Source organism: Triticum urartu, unplaced genomic scaffold (assembly GCF_056163025.1).
Source record: "Triticum urartu cultivar PI428250 unplaced genomic scaffold, HENAU_Tu73 scaffold281, whole genome shotgun sequence".
Lineage (NCBI taxonomy): Eukaryota > Viridiplantae > Streptophyta > Magnoliopsida > Poales > Poaceae > Triticum > Triticum urartu.
The window spans coordinates 507-27,151 of NW_028260456.1; the positions used below are offsets into that span (position 1 = coordinate 507).

General features: G+C 36.7%; 4 non-coding genes across 4 annotated transcripts; 2 read left to right on the forward strand and 2 right to left on the reverse strand.

Moving 5' to 3' along the window:
• Positions 1–586: 586 nt before the first annotated feature.
• Positions 587–658, reverse strand: TRNAR-UCU (transfer RNA arginine (anticodon UCU)). Its single transcript has one exon. It is a non-coding gene; the product is annotated as a tRNA-Arg (tRNA).
• An 8,619-nt stretch (positions 659–9,277) lies between these two features.
• Positions 9,278–9,364, forward strand: TRNAS-GGA (transfer RNA serine (anticodon GGA)). The gene has a single exon. It is a non-coding gene; the product is annotated as a tRNA-Ser (tRNA).
• Positions 9,365–10,583: 1,219 nt separating this feature from the next.
• Positions 10,584–10,656, reverse strand: TRNAT-UGU (transfer RNA threonine (anticodon UGU)). The gene has a single exon. It is a non-coding gene; the product is annotated as a tRNA-Thr (tRNA).
• A 1,667-nt stretch (positions 10,657–12,323) lies between these two features.
• On the forward strand, positions 12,324–12,396 carry TRNAF-GAA (transfer RNA phenylalanine (anticodon GAA)). Its single transcript has one exon. It is a non-coding gene; the product is annotated as a tRNA-Phe (tRNA).
• Positions 12,397–26,645: the final 14,249 nt, after the last annotated feature.

Below are 26,645 nucleotides of genomic sequence, written 5' to 3' on the forward strand. Positions count from 1 at the left end.
ACCCGCTATTAATGTGGGTATTTCTGTTTCCAGAGTAGGATCCGCGGCTCAAATTAAAGCCATGAAACAAGTAGCTGGCAAATCAAAATTGGAACTAGCGCAATTCGCAGAGTTACAAGCCTTTGCACAATTCGCCTCTGCTCTCGATAAAACAAGTCAGAATCAATTGGCAAGGGGTCGACGATTAAGGGAATTGCTTAAACAATCCCAGGCAAATCCTCTCCCAGTGGAAGAGCAGATAGCTACTATTTATACCGGAACAAGAGGATATCTTGATTCGTTAGAAATTGAACAGGTAAATAAATTTCTGGATGAGTTACGTAAACATCTAAAAGATACTAAACCTCAATTCCAAGAAATTATATCTTCTAGCAAGACATTCACCGAGCAAGCGGAAATCCTTTTGAAGGAAGCTATTCAGGAACAGCTGGAACGGTTTTCTCTTCAGTAACAAATAAATTTTGCATGTCTACTCTTGTTAGTAGAATAGGAATCGTTGAGAAAGCTTTTTCATTTGAATCATGCAAAAAAGTTTTCTTTGTTTTTAGTTTAGTATAGTTATTTAAAGAATAGATAGAAATAAGATTGCGTCCAATAGGATTTGAACCTATACCAAAGGTTTAGAAGACCTCTGTCCTATCCATTAGACAATGGACGCTTTTCTTTCATATTTTATTCTTTCTTTTATTTTTTTGCTTCTTCCGAGAAAAAACTGTTAGACCAAAACTCTTTTAGGAAATCAAAAAATCCAGATACAAATGCATGATGTATATATTATATCATGCATATATCATAAAGAAGGAGTATGGAGGCGGTAGTGGGAATCGAACCCGCAACCCCAAGGTTATGAGCCTTATGAGCTACCAAACTGCTCTATACTCTTAAACTAAAGAGGGGTAACTAGTGGATAAAAGAGGGTTGGATACGCCCCTCTACCAATATCTATACAAATAGAATAGTCCATTTATACAGAATGGTAAAGAGGGCTCCTCTATGATTATCAATTCCAGAAATCCATACAAATACGAAAGGGTATTTTATCCTTACCAACTGGATCTTGTTGCACCCGGTAACAAACATTCATAAACCATTTCTCGAAGTACGTGTCCGGATAGCCCAAAATGTCGATAGTTAGCTCTAGGTCTTCCGGTCAAAAAACAACGTCGATGAAGGCGTGTAGGTGCACTATTACGCGGTAGGGATTGCAATTTTTCTCGCATTTTCGTTTTTTCACTCAAACTCAAGGGAGAAACTTTGCTTCTTATCTTTTTTTTTAAAGATTGACGAATCAAATGATATTTCTGTTCTAATTTCTGCCGCTTCTTCTCCCTCTGAATCAAACTTTTTTTTGCCATAATGTGTCGTTGCTATTATTACCAAGTATACGGTTCTAATCCTAGATGGAAAAATAAATAGAAAAAGAAATCTAAAAAGGCAGATCCTCCCTCTCTATCAAGAGTAATGAACTAGGTGCTGATACAGTACAAAAAAACAAACTAAATTAACCAAACTTGCCTGATGTTGAGGCAATCAAGAAAGCTGCATAAGTGAATATATAACCCACGGAAAAGTGAGCTAATCCAACCAATCTTGCTTGCACAATGGAAAGAGCCACGGGCTTATCTCTCCAGCGAATTAAATTAGCTAAAGGTGTGCGTTCATGAGCCCATGCTAAAGTCTCAATTAATTCCTGCCAATACCCCCGCCAGGAAATTAAGAACATAAATCCAGTAGCCCAAACAAGATGTCCAAATAAGAACATCCACGCCCATACCGATAAACTATTCATCCCAAAAGGATTATATCCATTGATAAGTTGTGAAGAGTTTAACCATAGGTAATCTCTTAACCATCCCATCAAATAAGTGGAGGATTCATTAAATTGTGAAACGTTGCCCTGCCATAATGTGATATGTTTCCAATGCCAATAAAAAGTAACCCACCCAATGGTATTTAACATCCAGAAAACTGCCAAATAAAATGCGTCCCAAGCAGAAATATCACAAGTACCGCCGCGCCCTGGGCCGTCACAAGGAAAACTATATCCAAAATCCTTTTTATCTGGCATTAATTTGGAACCGCGTGCATCTAAAGCGCCCTTTACTAAAATCAATGTAGTTGTATGCAAACCTAGAGCAATAGCATGATGAACCAAGAAATCCCCAGGTCCTATTGTTAAGAAAAGCGAATTACTATTCTCATTAACAGCATTCAACCATCCGGGCAACCATAGGCTTCGACCCGCATTGAAAGCGGGGCCATTCGTTGAAGATAAGAGTATATCGAACCCATATGTCGTCTTGCCATGAGCAGATTGTATCCATTGGGCAAATATAGGTTCGATCAAGATTTGCTTTTCTGGAGTACCAAAAGCAAGCATGACGTCGTTATGAACATAAAGGCCCAAGGTATGGAATCCTAGAAAGAGGCTAGCCCAACTTAAATGAGATATGATAGCTTCTTTATGGTCTAACATTCTTGCCAATACATTATCCTCATTCTGTTCCGGATTGTAATCCCTAATGAAAAAAATAGCTCCATGAGCAAAAGCCCCTGTCATGATGAACCCTGCAATATATTGGTGATGAGTATATAAAGCAGCTTGAGTAGTAAAGTCTTGTGCTATGAATGCATAAGGAGGTAAAGAGTACATATGTTGAGCTACTAAGGAAGTAATAACCCCTAAAGAAGCTAGAGCAAGACCTAACTGAAAATGAATCGAATTGTTGATTGTGTCATAAAGGCCCTTATGCCCACGCCCTAATCGACCCCCCGGAGGAGTATGCGCTTCTAAAAGATCTTTAATACTGTGCCCAATTCCGAAGTTAGTTCGATACATGTGACCGGCAATGAGAAAAATAAATGCAATAGCTAAATGATGGTGAGCCATATCGGTCAGCCACAAACTTTGTGTTTGTGGATGGAATCCCCCAAGAAGAGTTAGAATGGCAGTTCCCGCTCCTTGAGCGGTACCAAATAAATGATTACTCGAATCAGGGTTTTGGGCATAAAGATTCCATTGACCCGTCAAAAGGGGTCCCAACCCCTGGGGATAGGGTAATACATCTAAGAAATTATTCCATCGAACGTACTCCCCCCTGGATGCGGGAATAGCAACATGAACTAAATGTCCTGTCCAAGCCAAAGAACTTACCCCGAAAAGTCCTGACAAATGATGATTGAGACGAGATTCCGCGTTTTTGAACCACGAAAGGCTTGGTTTCCATTTGGGTTGTAGATGTAACCAACCCGCTATTAAGGACAGCGTAGAAAGAAATAATAGAAAAAGAGCTCCAGTATAAAGATCCTCATTGGTGCGTAATCCTATTGTATACCACCACTGATAAACTCCAGAATAAGCAATATTCACTGGACCAGCAGCACCTCCTCGAGTAAAGGCTTCCACAGCGGGTTGACCAAAATGAGGATCCCAAATCGCATGAGCAATAGGTCTTACGTGTAAAGGATCCTGTATCCATGATTCAAAATTTCCTTGCCAAGCTACATGAAACAGATTTCCGGACGTCCATAGAAAGATTATTGCTAATTGCCCAAAGTGAGAAGCAAAAATGTTCTGATAAAGACGTTCTTCAGTAATATCATCATGACTTTCGAAATCATGTGCGGTAGCAATACCAAACCAAATACGACGAGTAGTGGGGTCCTGAGCTAAGCCTTGGCTAAACCTGGGAAATCTTAATTCCATAATGCCTTTCAAATCCTCCTAGCCACTATCCTACTGCAATAATTCTCGCTAAGAAGAATGCCCATGTCGTGGCAATTCCACCCAGAAGGTAATGGGTTACTCCTACAGCGCGTCCTTGTATAATGCTCAAGGCTCTAGGCTGAGTAGCAGGAGCAACTTTTAATTTGTTATGAGCCCAAACGATAGATTCAATGAGTTCTTGCCAATAACCACGGCCGCTGAATAAAAACATTAAACTGAAGGCCCAGACAAAATGAGCACCTAAGAAAAAAAGACCATATGCAGATAATGAAGAACCATAAGACTGAATGACTTGCGATGCCTGTGCCCACAAGAAATCTCGAAGCCACCCATTAATCGTAATGGAACTCTGTGCAAAGTTTCCCCCTGTAATATGAGTTACCACCCCTTGATCACTTATAGTACCCCAAACATCCGACTGCATTTTCCAACTGAAATGGAAAATGACTACCGAAATTGCATTGTACATCCAGAATAAACCTAAGAAAACATGATCCCAGGCGGATACTTGACATGTTCCCCCTCGGCCAGGCCCATCGCAAGGAAAGCGAAAACCTAGATTTGCTTTATCGGGTATCAAACGGGAACTCCGAGCAAATAAAACACCTTTCAAAAGTATTAATACAGTCACATGTATGGTAAATGCATGAATGTGATGGACTAAAAAATCTGCGGTTCCTAATGGAATAGGTAACAAAGCCACTTTGCCACCTACTGCTACTAACTCGCCGCCTCCCCACGTTAAGCTAGTACTTGTTGTTGCACCAGGAGCTGTTACGCCAGGCGCAGTAGCATGGATATTTTGTACCCATTGAGCAAAGATAGGTTGTAATTGTATGGCAGTATCCGAAAACATATCTTGTGGACGGCCTAAAGCACTCATGGTATCATTATGAATGTACAAGCCAAAACTGTGAAAACCTAGAAATATACATACCCAGTTAAGGTGGGATATGATTGCATCGCGGTGTCTAAGGACGCGATCTAATAGATCGTTGTATCGAGTAGTTGGATCATAGTCTCTTACCATAAAAATTGCTGCATGTGCAGCAGCACCGACTATTAGAAATCCGCCAATCCACATGTGGTGTGTGAACAAGGAAAGTTGTGTACCATAGTCAGTAGCTAGGTATGGATAGGGAGGCATAGAATACATATGATGAGCTACAACAATGGTTGTAGAGCCTAGCATAGCTAGGTTAAGAGATAATTGAGCATGCCATGACGTTGTTAAGATTTCATAAAGACCCTTATGGCCTTGTCCTGTAAATGGGCCCTTGTGAGCCTCCAAAATATCTTTAAGTCCATGGCCAATACCCCAATTGGTCCTATACATATGACCTGCGATTAGGAAAAGAATAGCAATAGCTAAATGATGGTGCGCAATATCGGTCAGCCAGAGACCACCGGTTACTGGATCTAGTCCTCCGCGAAAAGTCAGAAATTCTGCGTATTTGGACCAATTTAAAGTGAAAAAAGGGGTTGCTCCTTCGGCAAAACTAGGATAAAGTTGAGCCAAAAGGTCCCGATTCAAGATAAATTCATGAGGAAGTGGTATCTCTTTAGGATCCACCCCAGCGTCAAGAAATTGGTTAATTGGTAAAGATACATGAATTTGGTGCCCCGCCCAAGAAAGAGACCCAAGTCCTAATAATCCCGCTAAGTGGTGATTCAACATGGATTCTACATCTTGGAACCAGGCCAATTTGGGAGCGGCTTTGTGATAATGGAACCAACCAGCAAAAAGCATTAACGCTGCAAAAATCAATGCACCAATTGCAGTACAATAGAGTTGTAATTCACTAGTTATTCCAGATGCTCGCCAAAGCTGAAAAAAACCAGAGGTTATTTGGATTCCTCGGAAACCCCCGCCTACATCACCATTCAATATTTCTTGCCCTACTATAGGCCAAACTACCTGAGCACTGGGTCCAATGTGAGTAGGATCACTTAGCCATGCTTCATAATTGGAAAAACGGGCGCCATGAAAGTACATGCCACTCAACCAAAGAAAGATAATGGAAAGTTGCCCGAAATGAGCACTAAAGACTTTTCGAGAAATCTCCTCCAAATCACCAGTATGACTATCGAAATCGTGAGCATCAGCATGTAGGTTCCAGATCCAAGTGGTAGTATCAGGGCCCTTAGCTAGTGTTCTTGAGAAATGGCCGGGTCTGGCCCATTCCTCAAAAGATGTTTTTACAGGATCCCTATCCACAACAATTTTTACTTCTGGTTCCGGCGAACGAATAATCATTAAGTCCTCCTCTTTCCGGACAAGACATACAAAGAGACCCGCCAACTGTCTTTTTAGTGAATCTTTGAAAGATATATATTTTGAAAGATAGATTTTGAAAGATAGATTTTGAAAGATAGATATTGTGATTAGTTCTTTTCTTTACTATCTACCATCCTTCTATTTTTTTTTTAGTTATTCACTGGAGCAATTATATATTGAAGTCAATCCGAGGCAAGTGTTCGGGTCTATTATGACATAAAGATTAGGTGCCTAACGGACATTGTTTATCTTGAAAAACAAATATTTCTCGACGTAAGAAAAAAATCTTTTTTATTTTTAATTTAAGAAACTAGTGTATTTTTTTTGAGGGCATAAGCTCCTATCTATATCTACTTTCCTTGAGCATAATATAGGGTTTTTTATTTGATTCTAAATTCCAAGATAACTCATTAGAATTATTAATAAGATGGTCCTAATATATTAGCAATATTTAGATTGCCCCCTCTTTTTATTCACTTTATTACTTCTATTCTAGACCCTATCCCTATGGTTTATTCTTATGAAATATCATATAAAATAGAAGGTATAAGAAATGGATATAATGAAATTCTTGATTCGATCTTACGACCTAATTTATTTGATTAATGGATCAACAACCAAACCACCCATTTTATGAAAAAGAAGGAGCATGGTCTTATTCAAATTCAAAGCGCTTCGTAATCTTCAACCAGTTCTGTGCTTCAATATAATTTCCCGGAGTAAGCGCTATAGCTTGTTTCCAATATTCAGCAGCTTGATCAAACCAAGCTTCCGCAATTTCCGAATCACCCTGTAGAATGGCCTGTTCTCCTCGGTCGGAATAGGAAGTTCCTTCCCTTAGAACCGTACTTGAGAGTTTCCTACCTCATACGGCTCAGAAATTGCTATCTGAATTTCCCCTATCTTAACTGAATTCGATTTATCAAAAATCGATCCAATTTGTTCTTGGGTTAAGCAGAAGAAATTAATTACCTAAGTTTCAAACCCTAATTTTTATCAATAATCAGTTTGATCTTTTTTCCCACCTTCAGAAGAATGAAGCATAGATAGATATAGAGCCTTCGTTCAAATTTTCTGAGAGGTAACTATCCCGGTTTCATATATGAAATCTCTATAGAATCCTTGAAAAAGACTTTTTTCCATAAGAAAGAAAAAAGAACTTACTATCTTTGGGATCTGATACTACACCGCTGCTTAATCCCTTAGTGGATCGGCTCTATTACATAAGCGGATTCCTAAATTTTGCCCCATATCATGGGATAAGTAAGCAGTTTTTTTTAGTTGTATCGACCCAGTCGCTCACTAATTGATCTTTACGGTGCTTTCTCTATCAATTTGAGAAACTTTATCCATAGAGTAGTAGTATAGGCCATACTTTCTTCGTTTTTTGATTCTCGTGAAGTGTCCTTCCTTCCTACAGCTGATAGGGAAAAATCGTTGTTTTTACGATCCCTATGTAGAAAGCCCTTTTTTTCTAGTATTTACTAGAAAATTTGATCCTCTCTTTTTTTTTTTTCTTTCTATAGTGGAGATAGTCGCACGTAATGACAGATCACGGCCATATTATTAAAAGCTTGCGGTAAGAAGGGGTTTCGTTCTAGTGCCCGGAAATAATATTCCAAAGCCTTTGTATGCTCTCCATTGCTTGTGTGTATAAGGCCTATGTTATAGAGTATATAACTTCGATCATAGGGATCGATTTCTAGTCGCGTAGCTTCATAATAATTTTGCAAAGCTTCCGCATAATTTCCTTCGGATTGAGCCAACATCCGTTACGGTCGTTCATTCTATTCAAAAAATCTCCGTTCCAAAACCGTACATGAGGTTTTCATCTCATACGGCTCCTCCCTTCTGTACATAATAGTACTAAGCGAAATAATCTATAGAATCAAAATAGAATTAGTCCCGTCTCATTATGAACCGAAAGGGGCTGGTATTTTTCCAAGAAATCTCTAGCCAACCTTCCCACAAGAGGTTTTTCTTAACACCAATGAATTCTATTAATGCTAGAGGAAAACGATAGCTCCAATAATTTCTTTGTTCTCAACGCCTCCTATTTAGAGGAATTAGCTACTTCAACGATCTTTGATGGTTATAGGGGTATCCAAAGTACAAACCTGATGGTTGTTTGTTATCCCAACCATTCTTCCCAGCCCTGATACCGATCAGGAAAGGGGTAATTTCTAACAAAGTTTTTCTCTTGTTGATTCCTATTTCTAGGTGTAGTGCTTTTCTCCCCTATGCTGCCTACGGATACTAATAGAGTAGGATTGGCCTGTAATCCATACCATACCATATCCTGTAGGTGTAACCTTTCGCTCAATACTCAAATCTACAATTGAAGTATCTGAAGCCGCATCAATCGAGGATACACGACGGAAGGAATTGTTAGTTCGCCTCACCTTCCCGAAGCGTGGGTTTGTTTGCTTTACAAATTTGGTTCTCTCTATGCCAACCCCCCTCTCTTTTTCGTAAGACTGAGGTATAGGTAGGGCTAAAAAAAAGCAAAAAAAAGAGTCAAATCGCACCATCTCTATAATAAGTAAATGCCTTTTTTTCTCCTGAGGTTGTCGGAATTATTCGCAATAAAATATTGGCTACAATTGAGGAGGTCTTATCAATGAAATTTCCATTTCCACGGGATCTAGGCATAATTCCCAACCCATTCTATATAGAATTGTTTTCATTCCTTCACAAAATAACATAAAAACAAACACATTCGATTCTTATAATTATAAATAGATTGATCCATATGCTCTACTCTAAATCCATATGCTTTAAATGGATAAGAGAGATATGGATTTTCCGCTCAGCTCAAATTGTATCCTTTTCCTTCTGCTTGGACACGAAGAGATATGAAATATTTGACTAAGACTGGATTTCATTCCACTTTCCTATTTCTGAACAACAACTTATGTTATCAACTATTTCGTGTTTTCAAAGTTATTAATTGTCTCATACCCTATTTTTGATTTCGATAGTATGGTGTAGCGTATCTTATGCAAACGGAATTCTAAGGTTTCTTTATTTTATTATGCAATAAGAAGAATTCTTCCATTTTCTTTTTCTTTAGTTGCGGGAAAACCCAAATTAAAACTTTTATTTTATAGCGAGCGCAATTTCTAGTAAAAAATCCTGTATCCTTCCACTTAGATCAAAAGGAATTTTTCCAATAGAACTATGGAACCCCCGAGTGGTTGCGGTTGTACCTGTACTGCAGGAATAAGAAAACTCGCTATTCACTCAGTTTATTTTCCATAATAAGTTATGTAGGAGAGATGGCCGAGCGGTTCAAGGCGTAGCATTGGAACTGCTATGTAGACTTTTGTTTACCGAGGGTTCGAATCCCTCTCTTTCCGTTTTTCTTAATTCATCAACGTTAAGGATCACAATGTATCAAATCAAATAACAATTTTTTCCAGCAATAATATAATATCTTATATTATCTTATTTTGATTTAATAGAAATTAGAAATTCTCTATAGCAAATTACTGTGGTATGTAAAATACACATAGAGGAAAAAAGAAAAAAGGATCCTAATCCTAGGGTTAATCAATTTTAGCTAGTTGATGGGAAAATACAAATTAATGGTAATGGTCTTAGGGCGATTTAGTTCGGGGAAAGGGGAAGGGGAAGAAAATTCTATGAACCTTTCCTTTTTTCGTTAAGTTCAAGTCTGACGAGAGTAATATTCTACAACTAACAACTCATTTATTTTGAGACCGACCCACTTCCTATCTAGGATTTTATTTACTAGTCCTTTATATTCCAACGTGTCAATCGCCAAATGCTTTGGCAATTTCCCCGGGTCCGATGAAGCAATATAATTTTGAACCAGACCTTTTGATCTTTGGTTATCTTTCGTAGTAATAATATCTCGGGGTTTGCAACGAAAACTTGGTATATTGACTATACGACCATTAACTAAAATATGTCTATGGTTGACTAATTGGCGGGCCCCAGGAATGGTTGAAGCCATACCCAATCGAAAAAGGATATTATCCAAACGCATTTCAAGTAATTGTAGTAAAACCTGGCCTGTTGACCTTTTTGCTTTTCCAGCGATATGTACATATCTAAGTAATTGTCGTTCTGTCAGACCATAATGAAAACGCAATTTCTGTTTTTCTTGAAGACGAATACGATATTGCTCCTTTTTCCCAGAATTGAATTTTTTTTTAAGATTACTTCCGGATTTAGGTGTTTTTCTAGTGAGTCCTGGTAAAGCTCCCAGACGGCGTATTTTTTTTAAACGAGGTCCTCGATAACGGGACATGAAGACTCCTTTTTTTATTTTATTGAAATTTCATTTTACACAATTAATTTCATTGTATTTACATTACAGAATACATCGAAATTAAAACTGAATTAAACTACAGGATAAACAGAGTAAAATCAACTAAAGTACCCCAAAAAATGGAATTTCATCAAAATCTTTTTTTTTTGTATATATATTATTTATTTTATTGTTTTGTATCTAGCAAAATTGTAAGGTAAAAAACATAAAAGATCCTGGATTCTCCATTTAATTCGGAAAAAAAGAGATTCTTGTTCGTAGAACATCGATAGAGAAAAAAAAGCCGACTATCGGATTTGAACCGATGACCCTCGCATTACAAATGCGATGCTCTAACCTCTGAGCTAAGTGGGCTTACATAACGGAAATAGTGTAACAAATAGAAATAGGTATAGTATAGGAAATCCGTAAAATCTCAGATATTAGTTATTAATCTTAGCTATTAACTAGTTCTAAATTTGAAGTTATACTTATAAAAATAAAAAAATACTAAAACTTCTTAAAGATAAAGTTAGCTTGATATGCTTAACTATAGGATATTAAAAAATAAAATTATAGAATTTATTGGTATTTTCATTCGATCATTATAGACTTTATTATTTGTTAATAATTTGAGGATTAATATTTCACTAAGGGGAACATAGAGTCAGAGTAAATAAAATTGCTAATTCTGATTAGAAAAAAAGAATAAATATCAAGCGTTATAGTATAATTTTGAATACTATAAAAAAGTAAGACGGGAGGTGGGGGAGATAAAAACTTTTGGATATATTGATTCGGATTGAATTGCAAATACATCAAGGATAGAATCAATTCAATTCTGAATTGCAATAAGCAAGCGAGGTCTCTCAAATAGAGTCGAACTGAACTGCTAGACTACGTTGAGTGATGAACTCAATGATTCAAAAAAAAAACTAAGAGATGGATGAAATTACACAAGGAATCCTGGTCTCAAAGAAGAGGGAAATGGGGATATGGCGAAATCGGTAGACGCTACGGACTTGATTGTATTGAGCCTTGGTATGGAAACCTGCTAAGTGGTAACTTCCAAATTCAGAGAAACCCTGGAATTAAAAAAGGGCAATCCTGAGCCAAATCCGTGTTTTGAGAAAACAAGGGGTTCTCGAACTAGAATACAAAGGAAAAGGATAGGTGCAGAGACTCAATGGAAGCTGTTCTAACGAATCGAGTTAATTACGTTGTGTTGTTAGTGGAATTCCTTCTAGTTCTAAATTAGAGAAAGAGGGGTTTTATACCTTATACATTTAATAAACACGTATAGATACTGACATAGCAAACGATTAATCACAGAACTCATATTATATTCTAATTATAATATAGGTTCTTTATCTTTTTTAAAAATGAAATTAGAAATGATAATGATTATGAAATAAAAAACTCATATCATAATTTTTTTTTTTCATTATTGTGAATCCACTCCAATCGAATATTGAATAATCAAATTCTTCAATTAAAATTCAAAGTTTTCGAGATCTTTAAAAAAGTGGATTAATCGGACGAGGACAAAGAGAGAGTCCCATTCTACATGTCAATACTGACAACAATGAAATTTCTAGTAAAAGGAAAATCCGTCGACTTTATAAGTTGTGAGGGTTCAAGTCCCTCTATCCCCAAATCCTCTTTTATTCCCTAACTATACTATATTATTATTATTTATCCTCTTTTTTTTTTTCTTTTTATCAATGCACTTTTTTTTCTTTTTATCAATGCAATGGGTTTAAGATTCATTAGCTTTCTCATTCTACTCTTTCACAAAGGAATGCGAAGAGAACTCAATGGATCTTATCCTATTCATTGAATAGATTTCTTTTTTATTAGAGTATCGGCAAGAAATCTTGGTTATTCACTCTATTTTTAAGTTTTATTTAAGTAAACCATGCACAATGCATAGGACTACCCCCCCCATTTTCAAATTTAAAATTTGAAATACTTTAATTAATTTTTAGTCCTTTTAATTGACATAGATACAAATACTCTACTAGGATGATGCACAAGAAAAGGTCAGGATAGCTCAGTTGGTAGAGCAGAGGACTGAAAATCCTCGTGTCACCAGTTCAAATCTGGTTCCTGGCAGAGAAAAAAAAAAAAAAGATCCACCGAATAGGTATTGATCCAAATACCTCGAGATGGATTGTGATACATATTCATTAATAATATTTATTCATCTAAGTGGATAAATCTATAATATAAATATAGAGGCACTTCTTTTTCTTTTTAAAGAAGTTTTAAAATATATCTTTTCTTTATGATAAAGAAGGGGGTGAGATTCCCCTTTATTTTTTTGCGTTTCTTAATTTTGTATTCCGCTATTCCGACGAATATTTTTTTAGTCTTGCTTATCTTTATCTTATCTTATTTTCCTAGTTGTGCTAAGTAATGTGCGCGGTACAAAGTTCCTGGTAGAGAACTTCTTTGAGTCATCCTATTTTTCTGTTCATATGAAGGAAATTAATATGCGATTTTCAAAATAGGGGAATCCAAATGAAACCCTTTTTTTGCTCAGTCTATCTGGAATGCTTTTGTATAATTAGGAATTAATTATAAATAGGTATTCCGTTTCATCTAGGAAAAGAACCTAAAAATATTCCTTGACTTGAATAAAATCTGGAGTTGTGTTGTATAAGTGAGCATGAATTTCTTATCATTCAATGAGCATCTTGTATTTCATAAAAATTGGGGGTTATATAATCCTTACGTAAGGGCCAGCCTATCCAACTTTCAGGCATTAGGATACGTTTAAGGCGCGGATGATTATCATAAGAGATTCCCACCATATCATAAGATTCGCGTTCTTGAAAATCGGCACTTCTCCAAATCCAGAAGACAGACGGAATTCTAGGATTATCCTTTTGGGCAAAGACTTTTATGCAGACTTCTTCTGGATTATCTATACCATATTGTATTCTCGTAAGATGATACACGCTAGCTAAAGATCCACCGGGTGCTACATCATAAGCACATTGGGAGCGTAAATAATTGTAACCATATACATATAAAATGACAGCAATGGAATCCCAATCCCCTGCTTTTATTTGTAAAGTCTCTATTCCTCGGTGATCAAAGCCCAAAGATCTATGAACCACCTCATGTTTGACTAGCCAATTAGATAACCAACCCTGCTGCATTGTCTTCATCTCTCCCTCTTTGTATAAATATTTCACATTTCGGATGCAAGTTTGAAAGATTGCCCTGCTTTTTATTTTTCTACACAAAAGAGCCCCTCTCCTAATTCACTAATTTGTAGGAAGGTACTGAACTTTTGGATTTGAAAAAAGTTTCAGAAGATATATCTAATGTAGATGGTGATTGATAGAGCAATTCTTGCTCATAAGTTCCTGTATGAGTACTGCGCCTAACATAAAGCTTGTGACTGGTAGTAAAACATCTATTTTTATTTTGAGATAGAGTTTGATCCTCAACTATTTCTCGCGATATCTTCTTACGAAGTTTTGTTAGGGCATCTATAACTGCCTCCGGTTTAGGTGGGCAGCCCGGCAAGTAGACATCCACAGGAATTAACTTATCAACTCCCCGAACAGTACTATAGGAATCCGTACTGAACATTCCCCCTGTAATAGTACAGGCTCCCATAGCAATGACGTATTTTGGTTCAGGCATTTGCTCGTATAATCTCACTAAAGAGGGAGCCATTTTCATTGTTACCGTACCGGCTGTTAAAATTAGGTCTGCTTGCCTAGGACTTGATCTTGGTACCAATCCATAACGATCAAAGTCGAATCGTGAGCCTATTAATGAAGCAAATTCAATGAAACAACAACTGGTACCGTATAGAAGGGGCCATAAACTGGAGAGTCTTGACCAATTCGAAAGATCATTTGGTGTAGTTGAAATAACAGAATTGGAACTTGTTTGGTCAAGTAAGGGAAACTCAATCAAATTCATAACTGTCTCAATAGAATCTTTTCCTTCTTTTTTTTTGTCTAAATATTCAGTTAAGACCATTCCAAGGCTCCTTTTCGCCATGCATAAACTAAACCAACAACTAAGATAAGCACGAAAATCAAAGCTTCGATAAAAACGGATACACCCAATACGTCGAAACTCATTGCCCAAGGGTATAGAAAGACGGTTTCCACATCAAAAACAACAAAAACGAGCGCAAACATATAATAGCGTATTCGGAATTGTACCCAAGCCCCTCTCCATGGGTTCTATACCCGATTCATAACTAGAAAGCTTCTCTGGTCCTTCACTAACCGGGGCTAAAAGTCCTGAAATCGAAAATGCCAAAATAGGAATAAGGCTTGCTATTATTAGAAATGTCCAAAAAATATCATATTCGTGAAGCAGAAACATAATGTACTCCCATTAATGTGGAATAGGCGGAACTTAAATTAGTCAATTCAATTCAGCATTGTCAATTTATCCAGAACTTCTCTCTTTTCCTCGGTGAAACAAGAATCTTTTTTGTTCAAACAAAAGCGCTTAGTTTAAGTTTAGCCTTTGTTTCCTCTGTGCTGCATCTTCTTTAAAGATTCATCCAATGGAATCCCAACTCCCTTTCTTTTGGATTTCCATTCTATTTAGATATGGTGTATGTAGATCTAATTCTTATATAAAGAAAACTTTCTCGTTTCACTTTGTCTCGCTTTCTCTAGAATCTCTAGAAAAAAGAATAGCTCTATCCTTTATTTAATATTTAATAATAAAATAATAAGAGACTATTAAATAAAAATGAGAATACTACTAAATTAGAACCTAATTAAGATAGTAGGACTAATCTATGCAGTATAATTAATGAGAAGTAATACTATAAAATAAAAATAAAGAACTCTATTTCAGAACTATGAGACAGAATATTCTGTTTTCTTATTTACTCTTTACTTTATTTTTTCTATTTAAAGTTGATCAATTTACATAATGTATCTATAAACAAAGTAATAAATATACTTAAAACAAAGTAGGAATTCGCAAAATGGATAAAATCATTGCAGTTATTATAGGGAAGTCTAGAGATATCCTATTTGAAGGAGGACGGGATTCAAATCAGGGAAAGGATCCTTTCTTCTATTGATTTGATAGAAATTCGTTTTTCTTTTCCTGTCTGTATGATTTTGATTTTCGATGAATGAGCCTTTGGTAATGCTTTTATCTCTATTCTATGTCGCAGGCGCCTATCCAGTCTATAAACAAATACTAATGAGAAAATGAAAACTATACTAAACTAAAGAAAACATAGGATAGAGATCCTAAAATCTAAAAAAGGGCATATTAGGGCTATACGGATTCGAACCGTAGACCTTCTCGGTAAAACAGATCAAACGGATTATTATCGAAATGATTTGAACTGTTTCAAAGACCCAACATGCATTTTTTTGCATTGGGCTCTTTCATAAACTGATTTAAAGATCAGTTAGTCCACCATAGTTTTTCTTTACGGAAAGATAATGAGATGGCTCCCTGTGCTCTGATTGATTTTTTGTATTATGATCTATCTAGGAGCAATACCAAAGTGTTTCAAAGGAGGATTACCTTGACTTAGGTCTGCCTCCGGTCTAAATTAAATCAACCTAAGTGAAATGGAGTCTCTATCGTTCCACTGCAAGAGTTAACTATGAGACTTCATACACCTTAAAGTTCATAGAACGAAAAGAAGTTTTTTGGAGGCCCTTATCCTCATTACGCCTAGCATTTAGTGGGCTGGATATTTACCTTATCAACTAGCAAATCCATAAGGGTTCTATTTGATTAGGCACCTGAATTGGCACCTGAATCGGACTGAACCGACTGTTTGTCAGGCTACTGTTCTCCTATTCTCTCGAATCTATGAAGTAAGACATTGATTTTGCAATAAGATCGATTATGTTCATTGCATAATAAGCTCCTTTGAAAAGCATTGGCGCACGTGTAAACGAGTTGCTCTACCGAACTGAGCTATAGCCCTTATCAGAGATATCTTAACATATAGATAATTTCTTGTCAAGATGAATATTTTCTAATGCCAGAGGATACCCCTTTGATCTGTATCTGTTTAGTATTTAGTTTAGTATTTAGTATATAACAGACCAATAACAGAGCGGTATTGCTTAGAAAAGGGATTCAATATATAATCGATCGAAGTAATGGGTCTTCCTTTGTGGTGATAAATTGCCTACTTAACTCAGTGGTTAGAGTATTGCTTTCATACGGCGGGAGTCATTGGTTCAAATCCAATAGTAGGTAAGTAGGTAGAAAAATTACTAGATAGCATTGGACTTACTTCGCTTCGCTATCTAATAACTTTTTCTACCCCTCTTCCCTTTTTCTTTGTATCAACTATAAACCACTGGATTGTCTTCAATTGGATGGGGGAATCCAATTGACAGCCTCGATTCGTATCCTAGCTCGTCTGAGAGCGAGCTTCGCTTCAACCAAATCTTTCGTACCCTCAGCTTTACTCAAGTTAGCTTCGGCTATTTCAAGTGCCTTTTGAGCTTCTTCCGGATCAATATCACTACCCAGTTCCGCATCATTTCCTAAAATGATGATCTCATTATTAACTATTCTCGCAAAACCGCTCCACAGAATCGCTGTTAACCATTGGTCGTTGAGGAGGCGTATTCTCAAAGGACCCATATCTACTGCTGTGTTAATGGGGGCGTGGTTTGGTAATACGCCAATTTGGCCACTATTAGTGGATAAAATGATTTCTTTCACTTCACAATCCCAAATAATTCGCTTAGGAGTCAGTACATAAAGATTTAATTTCATTTCTTCGATTTGTTCTCCTCTTCTAAGGTTATAGCTTTCGTGCTAGCTTCATCGATGTTACCCACCAAATAAAAAGCCTGTTCAGGTAGGCCGTCTAATTCTCCGGAAAGGATTAGTTGAAATCCCCTAATAGTTTCCGCAAGAGCAACATACTTTCCTGGAGAACCAGTAAAAACTTCTGCCACAAAGAACGGTTGTGATAAGAAACGCTCAATTTTTCTTGCTCTTGCTACAGTTAAACGATCCTCTTCCGATAATTCATCCAAGCCAAGAATTGCGATAATGTCCTGAAGTTCTTTGTAACGTTGTAAAGTTTCCTTAACTCTTTGCGCAGTTTCATAATGTTCGTTGCCAACGATCCGAGGCTGTAACATAGTCGAGGTTGAATCTAAAGGATCTACTGCTGGATAAATACCCTTGGAAGCTAATCCTCTGGAAAGTACGGTAGTAGCATCCAAATGTGCAAATGTTGTGGCAGGGGCAGGGTCGGTCAAATCGTCTGCAGGTACATAAACTGCTTGAATCGAAGTTATAGATCCCTTTTTAGTAGAAGCAATTCTTTCTTGCAAAGAACCCATTTCTGTACTAAGAGTAGGTTGATAACCCACTGCGGAGGGCATTCTCCCTAATAAAGCGGATACCTCTGATCCTGCTTGAACAAAACGAAAGATATTATCGATAAATAAAAGCACGTCTTGCTTATTAACATCTCGGAAATATTCCGCCATAGTTAGGGCAGTTAAACCAACTCTCATACGAGCTCCCGGTGGTTCATTCATTTGGCCATAGACTAGAGCTACCTTTGATTCCTCAATATTTTTTTCATTAATTACTCCGGATTCCTTCATTTCCATATAAAGATCATTTCCTTCACGAGTCCGTTCCCCTACTCCACCGAATACGGATACGCCCCCATGAGCTTTAGCAATGTTATTGATTAATTCCATGATCAGTACTGTTTTACCTACTCCAGCCCCCCCAAATAGTCCTATTTTTCCTCCACGTCGATAAGGAGCTAAAAGATCGACGACCTTAATACCTGTTTCAAAGATGGATAATTTCGTATCTAACTCGATAAAGGCAGGCGCAGATCTATGAATAGGGAACGTTGCACTACTATCTACAGGACCCAAATTGTCAACAGGCTCCCCAAGAACGTTGAAAATTCGTCCGAGAGTAGCTCCACCGACCGGAACACTGAGAGGAGCTCCCGTGTCAATCACTTCCATTCCTCTCATCAACCCGTCCGTAGCACTCATAGCTACAGCTCTAACTCGATTATTTCCTAATAATTGTTGTACCTCACAAGTCACATTAATTTGCTTATCGGCAGTGTCTCTACTCTGGACTACCAAAGCGTTATAAATATAAGGTAACTTGCCTGGGGGAAAAGTGACATCCAGCACGGGTCCAATAATTTGATCGATACGACCTGTACTTTTTTCTTCAATTGTGGAAACCCCGGGAGGAGAAGTAGTAGGATTGGTTCTCATAATTATCACATAATTAAAAAAAAGGAATTTGTCGAAATTTTTCTTTTTTTATTGTTGAATAATGCCAAATCAAATCAAAAAAAATCCAAAAGTAAAAAGGAAATGAATTAGTTAATTCAATAAGAGAGAAAAGGGGACCAGGACTTGATTTCGTTGCCCAAGCGAATCCCATTCAATCGTTTACTCATGGAATGAGTCCATTGGAAAGTTCAATCAATCTTTTTTTTCATATACATTTTGCCTTTTGTGGAGGATCTGTGCCTACTCTACTTTCCTATCTAGGACTTCGATATACAAAATATATACTACTGTGAAGCATAGATTGCTGTCAACAAAGAATTTTATTAGTATTTAGTTAGGTATTTGCATTCAAAATAAGAAAAGAGAACTATTAAGAACTTGTAAAATAAGGATTAGGAATTAATTTGGGTTGCGCTATATCTATCAAAGAGTATACAATAATTATGGATTTGGTAAATCAAATCCATGGTTTAATAACGAACCGTGTTAACTTACCATAACAACAACTCAATTCCTATCGAATTCCTATATTGGAATTCCTATAGGATAGAACATACACAGGGTGTACGCATTATATATGAATGAAACATATTCATTAACCTAAGCATGCCCTCAATTTTCTTTAATGAGTTGATATTATATTAATTGAATATCCTTTTTGTTTTACGAGATTTTTGCTAAAGTTTCATTTACGCCTAATTAACATCGAGTAGACCCTGTTATTGTGAGAATTCTTAATTCAAGAGTTATAGGGAGGGACTTATGTCACCACAAACAGAAACTAAAGCAGGTGTTGGATTTCAAGCTGGTGTTAAAGATTATAAATTGACTTACTACACCCCAGAGTATGAAACTAAGGATACTGATATCTTGGCAGCATTCCGAGTAAGTCCTCAGCCTGGGGTTCCGCCCGAAGAAGCAGGGGCTGCAGTAGCTGCCGAATCTTCTACTGGTACATGGACAACTGTTTGGACTGATGGACTTACCAGTCTTGATCGTTACAAAGGACGATGCTATCACATCGAGCCTGTTGCTGGGGAAGACAACCAATGGATCTGTTATGTAGCTTATCCATTAGACCTATTTGAAGAGGGTTCCGTTACTAACATGTTTACTTCCATTGTAGGTAACGTATTTGGTTTCAAAGCCCTACGTGCTCTACGTTTGGAGGATCTACGAATTCCCCCTACTTATTCAAAAACTTTCCAAGGCCCGCCTCATGGTATCCAAGTTGAAAGAGATAAGTTGAACAAGTACGGTCGTCCTTTATTGGGATGTACTATTAAACCAAAATTGGGATTATCCGCAAAAAATTATGGTAGAGCGTGTTATGAGTGTCTACGTGGTGGACTTGATTTTACCAAAGATGATGAAAACGTAAACTCACAACCATTTATGCGCTGGAGAGACCGTTTTGTCTTTTGTGCCGAAGCTATTTATAAATCACAGGCCGAAACCGGTGAAATCAAGGGGCATTACTTGAATGCGACTGCGGGTACATGTGAAGAAATGATTAAGAGAGCTGTATTTGCAAGAGAATTAGGGGTTCCTATTGTAATGCATGACTACTTAACTGGGGGATTCACCGCAAATACTACTTTGGCTCATTATTGCCGCGACAATGGCCTACTTCTTCACATTCACCGTGCAATGCATGCAGTTATTGATAGACAGAAAAATCATGGTATGCATTTCCGTGTATTAGCTAAAGCATTGCGTATGTCTGGGGGAGATCATATCCACTCCGGTACAGTAGTAGGTAAGTTAGAAGGGGAACGCGAAATGACTTTAGGTTTTGTTGATTTATTGCGCGATGATTTTATTGAAAAAGATCGTGCTCGCGGTATCTTTTTCACTCAGGACTGGGTATCCATGCCAGGTGTTATACCGGTAGCTTCAGGTGGTATTCATGTTTGGCATATGCCAGCTCTGACCGAAATCTTTGGGGACGATTCTGTATTACAATTTGGTGGAGGAACTTTAGGACATCCTTGGGGAAATGCACCTGGTGCAGCAGCTAATCGAGTGGCTTTAGAAGCCTGTGTACAAGCTCGTAACGAAGGGCGCGATCTTGCTCGCGAAGGTAATGAAATTATCCGAGCAGCTTGCAAATGGAGTCCTGAACTAGCCGCAGCTTGTGAAGTATGGAAGGCGATCAAATTCGAGTTCGAGCCGGTAGATACTATTGATTAACTAGATAAAACTAAAGATAAAGAAGGTATAAATAAAAAAGAAACGAAATAAAAAGAGAAAAAAATCAGTTATGAAATGCAGTAATTCTTCTTTATTCTTCTAATTGATTGCAATTAAACTCGGCTCAATCTTTTTTAGAAAAAAAAGATTGAGCCGAATAAAAATAGATCATGATATGATCATGAGACTTGACAAATTGAGATTCGTCTATTCTATATATCTAGAATATATATATTAAGGTATAATACAATAAAGAAATACAAATAAAATAATAAAATAATAAAATATAGTATTATCATATGATAATGATAATGGAATCAAATACGCAGTATTTACAGAAAAAAGTCTTCGTTTATTGGGAAAGAATCAATATACTTTTAATGTCGAATCGGGATTCACTAAGACAGAAATAAAGCATTGGGTCGAACTCTTCTTTGGTGTTAAGGTGGTAGCTGTGAATAGCCATCGACTACCTGGAAAAGGTAGAAGAATAGGACCTATTCTGGGCCATACAATGCATTACAGACGTATGATCATTACCCTTCAACCGGGTTATTCTATTCCACTTCTAGATAGAGAAAAAAACTAAAGGAGAATGAATGAAAAAAGACATAGTTTGGAAGTTAGACCTTTTTATAGGACTCTCTTTCAATTTCAAAAAAGAGGACGTTTGAAACTTTTAACAGGCGTAATCGTGAGTCAACAAGTGACTCGAACTGTGTGTAAAAAAAGAAGCATTTTTTTTTTTTCAAAATGCTAGAACTAGATAAGGAAGTTTTCTATAACCTTGAGAAAAAGGATAAAAAGGTAGTTTTTTTTTAGTTTATGACTCCGATCAAGAGCGAGAAATCCTTGATTTGGGATTGGACATAGAACCTGGACCCATCGTAGAGACGTTTAGTTCAAAAGAAAGGATCGTATCCTGATGGTAAGAATTATACTTTCGTGGAAATACAGCGCTATAGACTTCAATGCGGTAGAGTAGACGTTTTGTTTCTAATTTTTCTGGACCAAACCTCCGCTCCGACCCAACGATACAATGAATTTTTTCTGTTCATATTCATAAATAAAAAAGATTCGGAATCGCAATGCTACTATATGCGTCCAGAGGAGTATTTGGAATAATATTCTTCTATAATCCATTATTGCGGGGGGTCTTACTAACAGGGCTTCGCTGCACGGGACAGGTCTTCGTCGAAAAGCTAACTCCACCCGGCATTTTCATACCCTTTCTTTGGGTGGTATATCGCCTTTTAAAGTCTAAGAGGGTAGTAGGGGATCTATAGTAGGTAAGATAATTTGCCCTTTGATTTTGATTGAATATACTATTTTTCCGCCTTTACCACGCATTATTGTATGCGCTTCTAGAGAAGTATGTATGCAGGAAGTAAATTCTAACCGCTTTCTTTTGAATCCAATTTCAAATTAGATTAGAAAGATAGAAAGGCCATGAGGATGGGAAAATCAAAATAAAATCTTTTTAATTAGTTCTCCTTTTTTGGAATTTTCTTATTATCCTTTCATTTTTTTTACAGAATATTTTTCAAACTAAAAATAAAAAATACAATACAATAGTCAATATTCCTTATAATAGATATACTTAATTATATCATAAGAATCTTAAGATATTTTTCGACTAGATAGAAATAGTAAATTTGAATTGAGACACCTATTCCATGACGGATTTAAACTTACCTTCTATTTTCGTGCCTTTAGTAGGCTTAGTATTTCCGGCAATTGCAATGACTTCTTTATTTCTTTATGTGCAAAAAAATAAGATTGTCTAGTATTTTTTAGTGTAAGTAATATAATATGGTAGGGTATGTGGCTTTTTCTACACACACTTTCTACACACAAATGAAAAACGGTTATGGATGCGGATATAGGCTACGAGCATAAATGCATGAATATGCAGAGCCAGGTATAGCGAGTTTTATTTTATTTATTTTAATTGAATCAACGAATATTTTTTGAATAGAAAGTCAATGTATCTAACCTATTATTTCACAGGAGTACTAGTTGCTGAAGGCGATTTCAGAATCAAAAAAAGTAAAGTCAAAATTATTTAGCTTATTCTCTCAATTTCAATCGACCGCTGCTGGATTTAGTATATCTAATATGAATTGGCGATCAGAACACATATGGGTAGAACTTCTAAAAGGTTCTCGAAAAAGGGGTAATTTTTTCTGGGCCTGTATTCTTTTTCTAGGTTCACTAGGATTCTTATCGGTTGGGATTTCCAGTTATCTTGGTAAGAATATTATATCTATACTTCCATCTCAAGAAATTCTTTTTTTTCCGCAGGGGGTCGTGATGTCTTTCTACGGAATCGCAGGCCTATTCATTAGCTCCTACTTGTGGTGTACTATTTTGTGGAATGTAGGTAGTGGTTATGACCGATTCGATAGAAAAGAGGGAATAGTGTGCATTTTTCGTTGGGGATTCCCTGGAATAAAACGTCGCGTCTTCCTTCGATTCCTTATGCGGGATATCCAATCAATTAGAATTCAGGTTAAAGAGGGTCTTTATCCTCGTCGTATTCTTTATATGGAAATCCGGGGCCAGGGGATCATTCCCTTGACTCGTACTGATGATAAATTTTTTACTCCACGAGAAATTGAACAAAAAGCTGCCGAATTGGCCTATTTCTTGCGCGTACCAATTGAAGTATTTTGAGGTATCTTTTTTGAACTGAGTTGAATGAAGAAAAGAAGAATTGGAAGAAGAAAAGTTTTCTCAACACAGGGAGGAAGTCCCTTCTAAATTGGATTTGTTATTGTAAGGGGATTTTTAAGTATTTATCTAAAGGAAGGAACAAACGAGGATAAGAGAAATTTGCTTTTAATTTTTTTTTATCCAAGTTAGATATATCGCATACTATTCTTCCTTTTTCATCCGAAAGGGCTTTTTTTTTATTCTATTTCACTATTTCATTCCATCTAGATCTAAGAAAGAACCCAATGCACTGAAATTCCACTAATAACTAATATACAAAAAAGAAGAATAGATACAGGGTATCAAACCTATAGAGTTTTTGCTTCAAAGAAATAGAAATATCATGAAATAGAAATATCATCATATAGAGTCAGGGAATGGAATAGAGTCAGCGAATGAAGCATATTCATTAACAACTCCATTTACAGATCAAAAATGAAAAAAAAGAAAGCATTGCCTTCTTTACTATATCTTGTATTTATCGTACTTTTGCCTTGGGGGGTCTCTTCCTCATTTAACAAATGTCTGGAACTTTGGATTAAGAATTGGTGGAATACCAGGCAATCCGAAACTCTCTTAACTGATATTCAAGAGAAAAGGATTCTAGAAAGATTCATAGAATTAGAAGAACTTTCTCTCTTGGACGAGATGATAAAAGGGAAACTAAAGACACATGTACAAAAACCTCCTACAGGAATACACAAGGAAATAATACAATGGGTCAAAATAAATAATGAGGATCATCTCCATACCATTTTGCATTTCTCGACAAATATAATCTGTTTGGCTATTCTAAGTGGTTCTTTTTTTCTGGGTAAAGAGGAACTTGTCATTTTGAATTCTTGGGTTCAGGAATTCTTCTATAATTTAAATGACTCAATAAAAGCTTTTTTTATTCTTTTAGTTACTGATTTTTTTGTTGGATTTCACTCCACCCGTGGTTGGGAACTAGTAATTCGTTGGGTCTACAACGATTTTGGATGGGCTCCTAACGAGCTTATTTTCACTATTTTTGTTTGTAGTTTTCCAGTAATTCTAGATACATGTTTGAAATTTTGGGTCTTTTTTTGTTTAAATCGTCTATCTCCTTCGCTTGTAGTCATTTATCATTCAATTAGTGAAGCATAAATTCATTTGATCTCCCGATATTAATATTAATCAAATTAGCAAGCATCTTTTTTTAGAAAGAAAGCCCTTTTCCATTTTAGCAAAATTCTTTCTATTTATACCTACTTTAAGGTATTCATCATTGCAGTACAACTGTTGCAGTAGAATGACAACAGATTCGTGTATAGGGAACTAGATTAGCTTAGCTACCTATCTAATTTATTGTAGAAATTCTGGGATCTGCGATTGGACATGGAAAATAGAAATACTTTTTCTTGGGTAAAGGAACAGATAACTCGATCGATTTCTGTATCGATCATGATATACGTAATAACTCGGACATCTATTTCAAATGCATATCCCATTTTTGCGCAGCAGGGTTATGAAAACCCACGAGAAGCAACTGGACGAATTGTATGTGCCAATTGCCATTTAGCTAGCAAGCCCGTCGATATTGAAGTTCCCCAAGCTGTGCTTCCCGATACTGTATTTGAAGCAGTTCTTCGAATTCCTTATGATATGCAATTGAAACAAGTTCTTGCTAATGGAAAAAAGGGAGGGTTGAATGTAGGTGCTGTTCTTATTTTGCCCGAGGGATTCGAATTAGCGCCGCCCGATCGTATTTCCCCTGAGTTAAAAGAAAAGATAGGAAATCTTGCTTTTCAGAGTTATCGTCCCGATAAAAAAAACATTCTTGTGATAGGCCCTGTTCCCGGTAAGAAATATAGTGAAATTGTCTTTCCCATTCTTTCCCCTGATCCTGCTACGAAGAAAGATGCTCATTTCTTAAAATATCCCATATATGTAGGGGGAAACCGAGGAAGAGGACAGATCTATCCTGATGGTAGCAAGAGTAACAATACAGTCTATAATGCTACGTCAACAGGTATAGTAAGAAAAATACTACGTAAAGAAAAGGGGGGGTATGAAATATCCATAGTTGATGCATCAGATGGACGCCAAGTGATTGATATTATACCTCCCGGACCAGAACTTCTTGTTTCAGAGGGGGAATCCATCAAGCTTGATCAACCATTAACAAGCAATCCTAATGTGGGAGGTTTTGGTCAGGGGGACGCAGAAATCGTGCTTCAGGATCCATTACGTGTCCAAGGCCTTTTGTTCTTCTTCGCATCCGTTATTTTGGCACAAGTTTTTTTGGTTCTCAAAAAGAAACAGTTTGAAAAGGTTCAATTGTACGAAATGAATTTCTAGGTCCCGGGATTTCTTACCATCAAGTTGGTAAAAAGCCTCGATTTATTGGCAATTGCTAGAATTATCTATGATCTATTTTGGAAATCCTTTTTTTGTTTAGACTGCTTTTTGTTTATGAGATGTCTGGAATTCCTTATTTATATCCCATGCAAAAGAAGAGAATCCAAGGCAAAGGCGAGAACAATCAAATTAAAATTTCTTCTTTTTCGGAGGGATTGCAGGTCTTCTTAATCGTCTATTCGGCACAAGAAAAAGCCTTTTTCTTGTGCCGATTCTTCTTGTATCAAAATAAGAATCCTTTTTCTTCCTAATTCGTCAAAGATTACTATTTCTTCTTTATTCGGGTCTGTCTCTTGGACCTCTTTTTCTTTTGCTTAGGTTTAGCCGAGGTAGTGGACAAACAGAGGGGAAGAAAATATGGCGGGGGAAAAATTTCTTGTGATTGTGAGCAAATTGCTTGGCTTGTTTAATTAAGTTCAACTTCAAATTTACAGAAATTTTGCAAAAAAAAAGTAAACTCTTCCATTGAAGGTTTTTTTATTTTTAGGCTAGTTGAATAGTTTTGATTAAGGTTTTATTAGTTTATTACTCGAAACTAAATCAAGGATTTTCAGGATACTTCCTTCGTGGAATAAGATATTGGATCCTCGAGTGATCTCTTTTTCTTGTTGCTTCATAAGAGTGAATCGAATAGATTCAATTCGCGTTATAAGAGTAAAATAAAAATTCCGCGGGTCCTTTCCGCTCTAATCAGATAAAGGGGGGTAAGGACCCGCTAAGCTCCTACTTTTTCATGTTTACAATCTGGTCCTCCGATTACTATAGAGATGAACCCAATCCAGAATATGAACCATAAAAGAAAACACC